Source organism: Diceros bicornis, chromosome 39 (genome assembly GCF_020826845.1).
Source record: "Diceros bicornis minor isolate mBicDic1 chromosome 39, mDicBic1.mat.cur, whole genome shotgun sequence".
NCBI classification, from domain to species: Eukaryota; Metazoa; Chordata; class Mammalia; order Perissodactyla; family Rhinocerotidae; genus Diceros; species Diceros bicornis.
This window is the reverse complement of record NC_080778.1, coordinates 14,949,894-14,963,176: the sequence shown is the minus strand read 5'-3', so window position 1 is coordinate 14,963,176 and position 13,283 is coordinate 14,949,894. Positions and strand designations below refer to the sequence as shown.

The following is a 13,283-nucleotide window of genomic DNA, read 5'->3' as shown; positions in this document are numbered from 1 at the left end:
GATGTACTTTTTCCTATTCTTCCCACAAAATGCAACTAAAAATTGAAAACAGAAAAACAATAGACAAAGTTAATAAAATAAAGAAGTATCTTTGAAAAGATCGATAAAATTCACAAACCTCTAGCAAGGCTGACAGAGAAAAAAGAAGAAAAGACATAAATTACCAATATCAGGAATGAAACAGGAGTTTTCAGTACAGACCCTGCAGACATCAAAAGGATAATATGGAGATATTATGAACAACTCAACAAAAATAAATTTGGTAACTTAGATGAAATGAACCAATTCCTAAAAAATCACCAACTACCACAACTCACCCAATATGAAATAGATAATGTGTATACTCTGTAAGTATTGAGGAAATAGAATTTGTTATTCAAAAACTCCCAAAAAAGATATCTCCAAGACCAGGTAGTTTCATTGGAGAATTCTAGGAAAATATAAAAAAAGAATTAACACAATCTCTTCCAGAAAACAGAAGAGAAAAGAACACTTCCCAATTTGCTTTCTGAAGCTGCTATTACACTGATACCAAAATCAGATAAAGACAGAAAAAAAATAGACCAATATCTCTCATAAATATAGATCTGAAAATGCTTAATAAAATATTAGCAAATAAAGATCAGCAATACATAAAAAGAAGTATGCACCATGATCAAGTGGAGTTTATTTCAGGGATGCAAGGCTGATTCAGTATTCAAAATCAATCAAAAAATCCACCATATAACAAGCTAAAGAAGAAAAATCACATGATTATATCAATTGATACAGAAAATTCACTTGACAAAATCCAATGCCTATTCATGATAAAAACTTTCAGAAAAATAAGAATAAATGAAACACCCTCACGTGATAAAGAATATCTACCAAAAACCTACAGCAACCATTTTACCTAATGGTGAAAGGCTGCATGCTTCCCCCTAAGATTGGGAAAAAGGCAAAGATTTCCACTCTCACCACTCTTATTTAGCAGTTCAATAAGACAAGCAAAGGAAATAAAGTCATAAAAATCAGAAAGGAAAAAAAATAAATTTTCCCCTGTTTGCAGATGACATGATTGTCTGTGTAGAAAATCCCAAGGAATCTTTAAAGGAAAAAAAACTCCTAAAACTAATAAGGGAGTTCAGCAAAAATCACAGGATTTAAGGTAAACATACACACAAAAGCATCAGTTGTATTTCTATACACTTACAATGGACACATGGAAACTAAAATTAAAAACAGAATACCTTCTACAATCACTCAAAAAATGAAATACTTAGGTGTTAATCTAACAAAAATGTATAAAAATTATATGCTAAAAACTACAAAACATTGATAAAAGAAATCTCAATAACTGGAAAGACATACCTTGTTCATAAGTTAGAAGTCTTAACATAGGAAAGATATCAATTCTCCTCAAATTATTATACAGGTTAAAAAAGTTCCTATCAAAATCCCAGCAAGGGAGTGACATAAGCAAGATAGTGGTATAGGGGTTTCCAGCAGTCATCCCCTCAAAGAAACTATACTCACTCAATAATACCTTCATGAGAGATAAGGAATCCAGGTGAGAGATTACGGCACTTGAGTGGAGCACAGAAATAAGATAAGATGCTTTGAAGAGGGTAGAAAGTACAGTTTTACACTACTTGTGTCATCTTTCCCCCAAGCCAGGGCAGTGCAGAGTCGAGAGAGCTATCCTACACATGGGGGAAGGAGAGCAAAGTGAGCACTTGACCTGACTGCAGGCCCAAGCATCAGGCCCATCCTGGTGAGCATTGGCACCAGGCTGGGCCCTACAACCCCAGGCTCCAAGCCCAGAATTTCTGAACAAGGTGAATAGTGAAGGGCTCTCCCTGCTGAAGTCAGTCTGTAAAGAGGTGCCTAGTTCTTCAAATGCACAAACACTAATGCAAAGCTAAAATGATCATAAACAATCATGAAAACATGACATCACCAAAGGAACAAAATAAAACACCAGTAACTAACCCTAAAGAAAAGGAGATCCATGAGCTGCTTGACAAAGAATTCAAAATAATCATCTTAAAGAAGCTCCATGAGCTACAAAGGGACACAGGCAGACAATAAAAGGAAATCAAGATAACAATACATGAACAAAACTAGAAGTTCAGCAAAGAGATAGAAACCATAAAAAAAAAAAAAAAAAAAACAGAAATTCTGGAACTGAAGAACATAATGACTGAACCATAAGATTCCGTAGAAAGCTTCAAAAAGAGGTGCAATCAATCAGAACAAAGAATCAGTGAGCTTGAAGACAAGTCGTTTAAAATTACCCAGTCAGAGGAACAAAAATGCAAAAGAATGAAAAAGAGTGAAGAAAACCTACGAGGCTTATGAAACACCACAAGCAAACCAATATACGCATTTGAGGAATAACAGAAGGAGTGAGAAAGAGAAAGGGCAGAAAACTTATTTAAAAAAATAGTGAAAGAAAACTTCCCAAACCTGGAGAGGGGAATTAACATCCAGATCCACAAAACCCAAAAAACTCCAAACAGATTAAATATAAAGAGATCTTCAGCAAGACACATTATAATCAAATTCTCATAAGGCAAACACAAAGAGAATTTTGAAAGCATCAAGAGAAGAGTAACTTGTCATGTAAAATGGAACCCCCATAAGACTATCAGAGGATTTCTCAGAAGAAACGTTAAAGACCAGGAGAGAGTGAGAAGATTTATTTAAAATGCGGAAAGAAAAAAACTGCCAACCAAAAATACTATACCTCTCAAGGCTGTCCTTCCGAAATGCAGGAGAAATAAAGACTTTCCCAGACAAACAAAAGCTGTGAGAGTCCATTACCACTAGACCTGCCTTACAAGAAACGCTAAAAGGAGTTCTTCAAATTGAACTGAAAGGATGCTAACAACATGAAAACATATGAAAGTATAAAACTCACTGTAAAAGTAAGAATATAATCATATTCAGAATACTCTAATAGTGTAATGGTGAAGCATAAATCACTTTTAACTCTAGTATAAAAGTTAAAATACAAAAGTAATAACAATAACTATAGCTACAATAATTTGTTAATGGATGCAAAATATATTAAAAACATAAATTGTGACTTCAATAAGATAAGATGTGGGAGGAATGGAATTTAAAATGTAGAGTTTTTGTATGCAGTCAAAGTTAAGGTGTTATCAACTTAAAATAGACTGTTATAACTATAAGATATTTCATGAATGCCTCATGATAACCACACAAAAAACCTGTAGTAGATACACAAAAGATAAAGAGAAAGGAATCAAAGCATACCACTACAAAAAAATCATCAATCACAAAGGAAGACAGCAAGACAGGAACAAAGGAACTACAAAACAGTCAGAAAACAATTAACAAAATGACAATAGTAAGCCTTTACCTAACAATAATTACCATAAATGTAAATGGATTAAATTTTCCAATCATAAGACATAGAGTAGCTAACAGGAGGAAAAAAAGATCCACCTGTCCAACTATATGCTACTTACAAGAGACTCACTTTAGTTTAGTGACACACATAGATTGAAAGTGAAGGGATGGAAAAAGATATTCTATGCAAATGGCAACCAAAAAAGAGCATGAGTGGCTATACTTATATCAGACAAAATAGACTTTAAGTCAAAACTGTCATTATATAATAATAAAAGGGCCAATCTATCAAGAGGATATAAAAATTATAAATATATATGTACCCAAAATTGGAGCATGTAAGTATATAAAGCAAGTATGTAAGTATATATATGAACAAAACTGAAGGGAAAAATTGACAGCAATACAATAATAGTATGTGACTTCAATATCCCAATTTCAACAATGCACAGATCATTCAGGCAGAAAATCAATAAGGAAACAGTGAACCTAAACAATAAGATAAACCAAATGTACCTAAAAGACATATACAGAACTTTCCATCCAACAGCAGCAGAATACACATGCTTTTCAAGCTCACACAAAACATTCTCCAGGGTAGATCATATGTTAGGCCACAGAACAAGTCTTAAAAATTTAAGAAGACTGAAATCATGTCAAGCATCTTTTCCAACCACAATGGCATGAAACTAAAAATCAATATGGAGTTCTTTAAGGAAACCAAGAGAAAAATTGGAAAATTCATAAATATATGGAAATTAAACAACGTACTCTTGAATAACCAATGGGTCAAAGACAAAATCGTTAAGTGAAATCAAAAAATATCTTGTAACAAATGAAAATGTAAATACAACATACCAAAACTTATGGGATACAACAAAAGTAGTTCTAAGAGGGAAATTTATAGTGATAAATGCCTATATTAAGAAAAAAGGTCTTGGGGCTGGCCCAGAGGCTCAATAGTTAAGTGCGTGCACTCCACTTTGGCAGCCTGGAGTTCGTAGGTTCAGACCCCAGGCACACACCTACACACCGCTTGTCAAGCCATGCTGTGGTGGCATCCCATATAAAGTAGAGGAAGATGGGCATGGAGGTTAGCCCAGGGCCAGTCTTCCTCAAGAAAAAAGGGGAGGATTGGCATGGATGTTAGCTCAGGGCTGATCTTCCTCACTGCCCCCCCCCAAAAAAGAAAAAAGATCTCAAATAAACAACCTAACCTTATATCTCAAGGAACTAGAAAAAGAACAAACTAATCCCAACATTAGAAGAAGGGAGGACATAACAAAGATCAAAGAAGAAACAAAAGAAATAGAAACTATAAAAACAATAGAAAAGATCAATGAAACTAAGAATTGGTTTTTTGAAAAGATAAAATTAGCAAACCTTTAGCTAGACCAACTAAGAAAAAAAGAGGGAAGACTCAAATAAATAAAACTATAAATGAAAGAGGAGGCATTACAACTGATATCATAGAAACATAAAGGATCATAAGAGAGTATTAGGAACAATTATATTCCAACAAACTGAATAATCTAGAAGAAATAGATAAATTCCTAGAAACATACAACCTACTAAGACTGAATCAGGAAGAAAGAGAAAATCTGAACAGACCAGTCTCTAGTAAGGAGATTGAATTAGCAGTCAAAAACCTCCCAACAAAGAAAAGCACACAACCTGATGTCTTTACTGGTGAATTCTACCAAACATTTAAAGGAGAATTAATGTCAATCCTTCTCAAACTCTTCCAAAACAAAGAAGAGGAGGGAAAATGTCCAAACTTATTTTACAAGGCCAGCATTACCCTGATACCAAAGCTAGACAAAAAGACACTACAAGAAAAGAAAATTATAGGCCAATATCCCTGATTAATGTAAATGCAAATATCTTCAACATAGTACTAGCAACACAAATTCAACAGCACATTAAAAAGGTCATACGCAATAATCAAGTGTGATTCATTCCTGGCACGCAAGGTTGGTTCGACATGCACAAAACAAAAATTCTGATGCACCACCTGAACAGAATGAAAGATAAAAATCATATGATCATCTCAACAGATCCAGAGAGAGCATTTGACAAAATACAAAATCTTTTTATGATTAAAAACTCTCGACAAATTAGATATAGAAGGAATGCACCTCAAGATAATAAAGGCAACATATGGCAAACCCACAGCTAACAGCATGCTCAATGTGAAAAGCTGGAAGATTTTCCTCTAAGATCAGGAACAGACAAGGATACCCAGTCAGGTCACCTCTATTCAATATAGTACTGGAAGTCCTAGCCATAACAATTAGGCAAGAAAAAGAAAGAAAAAGCATCCAAATTGGAAAGAAAGAAGTAAAATTGTCTCTGTTTGCATATCACATGATTTTATACACAAAAAAATACTAAAGATACCACCAAAAACTGTTAGAACTACTAAATGAATTCAGTAAAGTTGCAGGATAAAAATCAACATCAAAAAATTGTTGTGTTTCTATACACTAACTACAAACTATCTGAAAAAGAAATTAAGGAAACAGTCCCATTTACAATAGCATCAAAAACAATAAAATACTTAGGAATAAATTTAACCAAGGAGGTGAAAGATATGTATGCTGAAAACTATAAACCATTGATGAAATTGAAGAAGATACAAACAAATAGAAGATATTTCATGTTCATGGATTGGAAGAATTACTTTGCTAAAATTTTCAGACTACCTAAAGTGGTGTACAGATTCATTGCTCTCTCTTTCAAGATTCCAATGACATTTTTCACATGAATAGAAAAAACAATCCTAAAATTCCTACAGAACCACAAAAGATCTTGACTAGCCAAACAATCTTGAGCACAAAAGACAAAGCTGAAGGCATCACACAACCTGATTTCAAAATCTATTACAAAGCTATAGTAATCAAACCAGCAAGGTACTGGCATAGGAATAGACATATAGACCAACGGAACAAAGTAAAGAGCCCAGAAATAAATCCATGCATTTACAGTCAATTGATTTTTGAGGCAGGTGCCATGAACACACAACAAGGAAAGGACTGTCTTCTCAACTAATGGTATTGGGAAATCTATGTGCAGAAGAATGATCTTTAATCCCATACACAAAAATCAACTTAAAATAGATTAAAGACTTCACATAAGACCTGAAACTGTAAAACAACTAGGATAAAACATAGGGAAAAATCTTATTGACATTGATTGGTCTGACCAAAGATTTTTTTGGCTATAACCGCAAAAGCACCAGTAACAAAAGCAAAAATAGACAGATGGAATTGTATTAAAATAAAAAGCTTCTGCACAGCAAAGGAATCAACCAACAGAGTGAAGAGACAATGTACGGAATGGGAGAAAATATTTACAAACCACTCATCTGATAAGGGGTTAATATCTGAAATATATCAGGAACTCAACTCGGTGGCAAGAAAAAAAATATCCTGATTAAAAAAATGGGCAAATTAACTGAATAGACATTTTTGAAAAGAAGACCTACAAATGGCCAATAGGTAGATGAAAAAATGCTCAATATCCTCAGAGAAATGTAAATTAAAACTGCAATGAAATATCACCTCGCACCTGTTAGAATGGCTATTATCAAAAAGACAAAAGATAACAAGTGTTGGTGAGGATGTGGAGAAAAGGGAACATTTGTACACTGTTGGTGGGAATGTAAATTGGTGCAGCCATTATGGAAAACAGTATGGATGTTCCTCAAAAGATTAAAAATAGAATATGATATAGCAATCTCACTTCTGAGTACATATCCGAAAGAAATGAAATCAGTATCTCAAAGAGATATCTGTACTCCCATGTTTGTTGCAGTGTTATTCAGAATAGCCAAGATATGGAATCAACCTAAGTCTCTATTGATGAATGAATGGATAAAAAATGTGATTATATATATTATATTATATATTATGATTATATACTTATATATAATATATAAAATATATTATATAGATATTAAATATATAATATATATTAAAATATATAAATGTGATTATATATATTTGATGGAATATTATTCAGTCTTAAAAAAGAAGAAAATCCTGTCATTTGTGATGAACCTGGAAGACATTATGCTAAGTGAAATAATGCAGGCACAGAAAGACAAACACTGCATGATTTCACTCATATTTAGGATCTAAAAAAGTTGAACTCATAGAAGCAGAGATTAGAATGGTAGGTGCCAGAGGCTGGGGGCGGGACAAATGAGGAGATGTTAGTCAAAGGGTACAAACTTTTAATTATAAGATGAGTAAGCTCTAGCGATCTAATGTATAGCATGGTGACTCTAGTTAATAATACTGTATTGTATACTTGAAATTTGCTAAGAGAGTAGATCTTAAATGTTCTCACCACAAAAAAATGATAACTGTGTGTGATGATGGATATGTTAATTAGCTTGATTGTGGTAATCATTTCACAATGTATACTGACATCAAAATATCACATTGTGCACCATTAATATATACAACTTTTGTCAATTATACTTCAATAAAAACTGGAAAAATAATCCCAGCAAGTTTTTTGTAGATACATACAAGACTATTCTAAAATTTACATGAAAGGGCAAGGAACTAGAATAGCTAATACAATTTTGAAAAAGAAGAATAAAGTGGGAGGGAGCAGTCTGTCCGATTTCTTATATACTTATTTATATACTTATTTATATAGCTATAGTAATCAAGACCGTGTGATACTGGCAGAGGGATAGACACATAGATCAAATGAACAGAATGAGGACCCAGAAATAGATCCACACAAATATGAGAAACTTATTTTTGACAAAAGTACAAAAGCAAATCAATGGAGGAAAGATAGAATTTTCAACAAATGGTTCTGGATTAATTGGACATCCATAGGCAAAAAATAAACCTTAATTCACAAGGTTCTTAAGCATCACACCCAATACAAAAAGCATCACATTGTCCTTGGTAAAATGGCCTAAGGATCAGGCAGTATTAGGATGAGTCATCTCCTCAAAGCAGTGCATTTTTGGAGAGATATTTGCTTAACCTGGATGTTTAGGTGAAGAAAGATAGTGGGAGAGAAAATCTCATACAATCTACTCTGATCAATAATTTGTAATGGTGTGTGATTACAAGAGTAAACACTTAAATTCCAACCAAAGTTTTGGAGGTGTGACATGGAGCATTTCGTGCATAATGTATAAAATCAAGATGCGTTGTGTGACTGCTAATGAATGATTCTGACATTCACTCATAGATTGGATGATACTTGTATTAACATGATGGGCTAGGAGTTTGAAGAAAAGAGTATTTGCATTCTGGGCTCATTCTCAGAGCTGACAAACTATTGAGCAAGGAGAATACAGTATCATCCCCAATACGCCATGCTTTCTAGGATGCCCTTATGCAGACAGAACAAAAAGAGCTCCCTACATGGAAGACCCATGCAGAGAGGTGGATAATTGTCTTAGGTCAGGTTCCATAGAAGCATTGCTAAAGATGGAGATTTTTGTTGAAGTGATGTATTGAGGAGTGCCCTCAGGAGAAGGGGCATGGATAAGCAGAGGAAAAAAGCTAATTAGCAAAGTGTTCTGGATAGAAACAAGCTTTGGTCTGATCTCAAGGGCTGCCCAGAAGTACACATTGCACGACAGAGTTGGTCCTGTCTTAGGACAAGAGAAATGGACTTTTGTACCCTGTGTAAATCAGTATTGGTCACTGGCTGCTGGGGAAGAATGGAGAAAGGGAGCAGGAAGACAGCTTCTCTAGGGCGGCAGCTTCTATTCAGCCAGATGCCAATCTCTAGAGAAGGAGGCAGTTGTGAGCTTTTAGCAGCCAACATTCAATGGGGTTTGGGTCCTTCTGTCTGGATAAGGGATCTGAACAGGGCACTGTCAGCATCCAATGGAGTCCACCTCTCGTGCTATTCACGAGATGAAGAGATCCTCTTCATTTTCATACTAAGTTTACTATGTATAGGCACAGTCACAATTTCTAAGCAAACTTCCAAGAGGCAAGCTCAGGTGATGAACTGTGCAATTGCTCCTAAGGCCAATGACGCCTTATCTCTCGCCTCCACCACACATTCTAGATTTCCCCTGTCTCACATTTCTGCTATCTAATGTCCTAGACCCCCATCTCTGAGCTGCCTGAGCTCCTGGTTGCCGTACAGTTATCAGGTTCATTACTGTACTTGCCCTTTTACTGGGCAAGTTCTAACTGGGCGTAGGAGTATCAAGAGACAGCCCATTGGATTGTTTGAGTGCCAAACATATTCTTCTCTCTTGCATTATGTAGCAGCGATCCTACTTCTTCATGATTATCATGGTCAATAATCCCTGCCAATATGGTAGATCCTTTCAGTGCCTGCTGGGCTCCTAGCATGAGGAACCCAAAGTACCTAGGTAGCAGCCACAGTTGTGGGTTTATTGGGATTCTTACAGCGTCCCCTCGTAGAAAGAGGACCTCTAGACAAACAGAGCCTGAAGTTGTAGGGATGGAAAACACAAATTCTCCAAGGGGGCACTTGGACTGGTGGTGAGCTAGGCCAGTCCTATTTTTGCCCCTTGATTCTCTGACCTATATAATTTACTCTGTTGTGGACAGGGGACCATATGATATCCACTGGTTTTTAAGAAGTATGCTATATTCTGAAGCATGGCATTCTATCCTCACAGGGTGTCTCCCTCCAGTAGGTGCCTCAACTACACCTTCAAGAGACCTTTCCAAAGCTCTTTCAGGCCAGCAGCTTCTGAATGTACAGAATGTGATAGAACCACTGGATCCTGTGGTCATGTGCTCACTGCCTCACCTCCTTGGACATACAGTGGGCTGCTTGTCTAAGGTGATCGTCGTATCTCAGGCTGCTATAACAAAATGCCATAAACTGAGGGGCTTGTGAGTACAAAAACTTATTTCTCAAGGTTCTAGAGACTAAAAGTCTAGGATTGGGGTGCCAGCATGGTTGAGGTCGAGTAAGAGCCCTCTTCTGTGTTGCAGACTCCCATCTCCTCCTTGTATTGTCACATAGTGGAAAGAGGGTGAGCTAGCTCTCTGGTGTCTTCTTAGAAGAGCAAAATCCCATTCATCAGGGATCCACCCTCAAGACTCAGTTACCTCCCAAAAGTGCCACCTCCAAACACCATGACATTGGGGATAAGATTTCAACATATGAATTTTGGAGGAACATAAACATTTAGCCCATAATATTGGTGCTATGTGGGATCCCATACATAGATCAGACGTTCTATGAGCCCTTGAATGGTAGTGTTGCCTGAGGCACTATAGAAAGACAAGTCCATATGTAGATCCTTGTCAGCCCTAGTCAGGGTGACACATTGCCTTTTCCCATATGGAAGAGGTCCAACATAATCAACTTGCTAACAAGTATCTGCTTGGTCTCCTCAAATCGTGGTACCTTCCTGGGACTCAGCATTGGTTTTTGTTACTAGTGGGCAAGACATTCAGTAGCAGGAGTAGCTTTCAGCCTTGGTGAGGAAGCACATGTTTTTGGGCCCATTGTTAGCCTCCTTCTCTGCCACCATGGTTTCTCTGTTAATCAGCCCATGGCACAAGTCCTGGCATGGTCAATGACAGAGGCTGGTGGACATCAATTAGCTAACCCATTCTGTCAACTGGTTGCTTAGTGCTTCTTCTGACATGAATACTCTCTGGTGGCTATTAACATGCAATACAAGCAACAGATCCTCACGTATTGTGCCCATTCCCACAGGTACTTTCTCAAGTCTCTCCCTCAGACCTCCTTGTTCTCAATGTTCTTTGGACCACTTCTCTCTCCACACAAAGTGGATAACCAGATGCATTGCCTGAAGCTCTGACTCCTGGGAGGTCTTCCACTCACCACTGGCTTTCAGAGTCACCCATAAGTGAGTCTGAAGGGCAGTAGCAGTTCATTTTTGACTTGAATTCACATATCAAGTCAACCCATTAATGAACTAAGTTCAGGCATTTTCCTCCTCTGCCTGACAATGAGAACTCCTCCATGAGGTCAAATGTGTGAACTGAGGGAGAGATGACTATGCAATGGCGGTAAGCCGCATAGGTGTCTGAGTCACCTCTGAGTCACCTTACAGAGGGCAATTTTCTTATGCCCTCTGGAGCTGCATAAGCCCAATCTTGGATGTGCCACTTGCATTTTATGATGAATTGCTTCTGGACCACCCTAAACTTATATTTTGGTTAAGTTTGCAAGAATTCACTATAATTTGCTGCGATCCATCTGGGTATTTCATGAGCCAAACTGGTAAACTGAATAGGTAGGAGTAGGGACCACTACCCTTGTACCGTAAAGTCTCTAATGGTGGCACTAATCTCTTCCATTCCCCTTGGATACTATATTGGTTTTTAATTACTATCTTTCCTGAAGGAGGCAGCTTCAGGGACTTCTATCCGGCCTTTCTTACTGCTCAAAGAGTTGACATGAGAGTTCTTCCAGCTGCTAAGTATGGTCACTCCATTACACACTTAGAAACCAGAGGACACGGGCCATTTATCACTTGACCTATACATACCCCCCTATCCTACCCTAAAAGAGTGGCCATAATATTTGGGGGTGGTTCTTGGGAATCAGCAACAAGTTAGACCCTGCATTCAATTTCCCTTGAAAAAATATATCTATTGTTGCCTTCCCATATATCTTGCCTCTAGGAAACCATTTTCTATTAGCAATCTCCAAAGATCCATATGGTCAGCACCAGCCCCAGGCTGTCTTGCCAACATTGCTCCCATTACAGTAATTCTGACTACTTTGCTTATGACTGTTAAGTGCTGCCATCTGGCCTCAGTCAGTCATTGGCTGCAGCCACCCTGGTTGGGAATGGGGAGCATAACCTCCTGGTCTGAGGGGCTCTGGTTTACCTGAGGACAATTTTCTGGAAAAAGGGGTTGCTCTTAGCTGCCAAACCTCATAGCAATGGGACAATGAAAGCTCTGGCCCGCTGAAGGATCTGGGCAGACATCCATGGCATCCACAATAACCTTTGGCTCTAGGATAATGACTGGTTAAATGTCCAGGCACCCTGTTTGCCTGAGAATCTTGTCCCTTCCCTACACCTCTTGCTCTGGCCAGAACTGTCAAGACATGCTCAGCGGAGACTTCAGTGTCGGTAGAGTGTTTATGACTTCCTAAAATACATGACTGGAAAAACTAACAGACCAGCATCAAGGAATTACCTACAAATACAGGTCTGTTTGGTTTTTTAAAGAGAAAACACAAATATAATGCTCAGATTGTGATTTACGAAGGCCAGCACCTATGGAAATTCTATGCTTATCGTACATCTGAAATCAACACGCACTCACAAGAGTCTCCTCACTCTTTAGTGGGAGAGGAAGCTGCGACTTGGCCAAACCCCTCGGTCAGTCTGACGTGGCACAGAGCATCTCTTAAATCTAAGATTTTCAGACCTAAATTATCCTTTGCTTTATGATACTTGATTCTCAAAATTGACTTCCTAAAATATGTTACTTGTTGCATATTTTATTGTTAGAAAATGATCTGATTGCTAAAATGCCCTACCTATTACACCTGTGTGTGTGTGATTTTAAAAGCTAGGAATTTTTTTGCTTTTCTCCTCATCAAGATGGAATTACTTTCCTATGAGGATCCATATTTTGATGAAATCAAATTCAAGTCACATGGTACGACAAAGGACTTTCATGCTTGTAGTTAAAACTTGGAAATCCTGGAATTTCTGGGAGAAATTGATGGTTGGGGGGACTAAGCAGGATATTTGAAATGGACATTTGCAGTAGGCAGAACAATGACCACGTCCTACTCACTGGAACCTGTGTATATGTTATAAAGGGGAATTAAATTTGCACACTGAATGCAGGTTGCTAATCAGCTGCCCTTAAAACAGTTTCCTGGATTCTCCAGGTGGGCTCCATGTAATCACAAGGGTCCTTAAAAGAGTCAGTCTGAGGAAGGCGTGACTAGAG

General features: G+C 37.3%; 1 protein-coding gene across 1 annotated transcript in view; it reads left to right on the top strand.

The window, feature by feature from the left end:
- OPRM1 (opioid receptor mu 1) overlaps nucleotides 1–13,283 on the top strand; it is a 164,072-nt gene that overhangs the window by 76,915 nt on the left and 73,874 nt on the right. The window lies entirely within an intron of this gene.